The sequence below is a fragment of the Haemaphysalis longicornis genome, unplaced genomic scaffold (assembly GCF_048455015.1).
Source record: "Haemaphysalis longicornis isolate Haplotype H1 unplaced genomic scaffold, Haemaphysalis longicornis Haplotype H1 scaffold_9, whole genome shotgun sequence".
NCBI lineage: Eukaryota > Metazoa > Arthropoda > Arachnida > Ixodida > Ixodidae > Haemaphysalis > Haemaphysalis longicornis.
Window position 1 is genome coordinate 81584276 of NW_027526460.1, and position 3198 is coordinate 81587473.

General features: G+C 48.4%; 1 pseudogene; it reads right to left on the reverse strand.

Moving 5' to 3' along the window:
- Positions 1–365: 365 nt before the first annotated feature.
- On the reverse strand, positions 366–2696 carry LOC144153287 (uncharacterized; annotated as a pseudogene).
- Between the last annotated feature and the right edge of the window lie 502 nt (positions 2697–3198).

Consider the following 3198-nt stretch of genomic DNA (forward strand, 5'->3'; position numbering starts at 1 on the left):
TGGCTGCCTCATGCTCGCAGCTCCTGGAAACCCTTGAAGCTACCTGGAGATTAAGCATAAACTGATTTAAATGTCCCCGAGTCCCCACAAGTGATTTATACTTCTTACGGTTTGCTGTAAAGGGCCATATACAGGAAAGGCTTCTAGAAAAGGAAAGTGGGCCCAGAAAAAAATGGGGGGTTACATTACAAGTTCCATATTAGACGCGAACTGGAACCTCCAAGGAATATAAGCCGTATCCTAGTGCTTCATTATTCTTGCAATGCACATATTAGGGCGACCTCTATTCTTTGTGAGATGAATTTGTGATAGTGCCTGTGTTAGTACACTCAACTGAACAACCAAACAGCTAAAACAAACCTGGCTCATGACGTCGCACTGAACGTTCGCTTGCTTATATCTTGTAGGTATCCTTCCACTGGTTTCCAAAAGATGCAATGGTCTGGTGTCACGGTGGCTGCCCCTTGTGAAATGCTGGGTGACATCCGCGTAGTGAAGTCTTCAGGGAGTTTTGCATGCTGGCACGACAGTAGAGATCCAGCAGGCGCAGGCTCAAGCTTCGTGTCCACTGACGGCCGCCCGGCGGCAAGGAAAACGGCAGCAAGGTCCCAAGGCTCTGGAGGTCCCCTCCCAGGCTAAGAATCGCGTCAAGTTGTTGCTGCTCCTTATGTTGTTGTTTGTGCTATTGTTGAACAAGATTACTTGACACTTTGATGCCAATATAATGTTCCTGTAAAAAAAACAAAAAAAGGTAAATGACCTGTCGTTTTATGACTGGCTTCGGTCGTGATGGGCTGCGGTTTGGGCCGTGTGTCCGAGCCAGGAACTGGTGGCAGAAGCTTCTGCGACATCGATAAATTGGTTTAGCGGCCGCCAAAGGTCGTTGGCAACAGCTGAAGTTGTACACGGCGGTGGTTCTGTTTAGCCCGGGCATCAAAAAGTCACATCTGCATTGGCATGACCATGCCACCCTCACGCGAACTGCTCCAGTCCACATTCTGCGCGGCCATGGGCCTTATGCCTTGTCGTCGGGGTCGCCTCCACTGCTGCGGCAACTCGGTACATGTACGATCTGGTGGTGCCACTTTGAAGCCCTTCTGCTTCAGCGGAAAAAAGCGCCGCAGAGCCGCAAGAATGGGGTTGCACGCACCAGCAGCCCCAGCAGGGCACTCACATGTAGAGTCTGCCACTGCTCCACTGTCGTTCTTGAAAACCAGGCTCACTTTGAACTGCCGGCCTCTCTTTTTCTGGCTTCGGTAGCACGTGGCACGTGCATAAACAATCCCAAGGCTGTAAGAGCCACAACAACAAACAAAAACTTTGTAAGCTGCACACAGTCAAGTTTCTCATCTTTTTACCATGTTCCATTTCACAAGTACGAATAAAACAAGGTGCAGCTACAGTGCCACGACAGCTTTATACAAAGCAACAAGGTTATGAAACCTACTCTCCACAAAATACTGAATATGTCATTCGTAGAAAACCCTTGTGCAGCTCACGTTACAGTGCAATATTACAAAACGTGCATGAAGTGCTTCGATGTAAACAACGTCTAGTGTAACATCAAACACACTGCTTTTGATTGATGAGTTAAAAGATAGGAAAACCATATGTCAATGCTGCTGAAAAATCTCTAAACAAATATGCGCTGCATGAATCAGGTTTATAAAAAGTCCTACTGTTAACTTACGTGGCACTTGCGGTAGCCATCTGATCAGTTCTGTTCTTTCTAGTTATCCTTGTAGATCGCTTTAGTTAAAATGTTTAGTGAGCACACTAGCGTACGTCATGTTTTATACAAAACAGCATGCGCACTCGTGAAGCCAATACATTAAATTAGACCAGTAATGTATACGTGCCGACGCGGAATTTGTTTGCGCAAACTATTTTCATAGTACGAGCGATATCCTTCGAGCCATGCACATAGCACCACCCGAACAACTGCGAAGTTCCTGCGAGACTATGCCTGCTGATCGGACGTGCTAAACATAAACGTGCCAAACATAAACCAGAACGACAAGTTCTCTAACCACGTGAGCGCGTAGTGAAAGAAACACGCACTGACATGACCGACGTCGCTGAGAACGCCCGCACGACGTTGACGTCGGCGACACTATTTGTGTATTGCTTCAAAAGGAAAAGCCCTGCATGCTTTCAGAAGGTTACATAACAATACGTCGCTTACGTACATCGTGTCACAGGCGTTGGTCAAAACCGAAGACAGCAGGGTACACGCCTCCACGGCGAAGGCATAAATCTTGGTTGGCTGCTTGGACGACGACAGCACCTGTTTGATTAGGTGCGCTACCGTGTCGTCCAATATAAGCAGCACGTTTTCTAGACGGTTCGTGCACACCACATCAAACGTCTCGCTGTCGCCATCACAATATATAATCAAACTGAAGTGATTGAACCAGTTGTACGGCCGTAATAGCGAACGCGTTTCCGTCGACCGCTCGCCCACATTAAAATGGAGGTATGGTCAAAGCGCACAGTGTTGCCAGAGCACGGAGAAATTTCGCATATTGCCTATTTGGCGAGCAGAATTGTCCGTACCCTGCCCAATGGGTATTTTCGCAGTACCGGCGCAGTACTGCGCAGTACCGCAGCGTCCCCCCAAAAATTTGGGCTTTTCGAGAACTGGTGCACATAATATTCTGGTCCTGCAGACCCTGCCACACCCACCCGTCATCCATTCCTTTCATATGAATGTCACTGTAGCAGTCGCTAGTTCCCACGACTAATCTGCAGTGGTCGAAGAGTACATTTTTTCTTACTTTTTTCATTTTGGTAACTCCCTCACCGGCACCCATGTGCTCGCAGCGTGATCAGCCTCAAACGCCTTGGCCCCTTGCCTTTTGCCCTTTCCTCAGAAAGCCTTTTTGTGTGCACGTACGAGCCCACCACGAGCTGCCGAAAGAGAAAAAAAAAACTTGCAAGGCTAGACAGTATAGCCGCTCCCCAACCGGAATGCTGAGGGGTGCCCCTTTGTTTATTTTGTGGGAGACCCCTGCCAATAAAGACGGACCTGCAGCCCGCCTATGCGCAGATCACTACTGAAAAAGTGTTCATTATCTTTCAAGATGTCATGCACTCTAGGGCTGTTTGAATTATTTGAATCCCCCACCACAGACGTCGGGCTGTAGAGACAGTGACATTGGGTAGGCAGCAGCCGGTGTCGCTTCGGCGCCGTGCTGT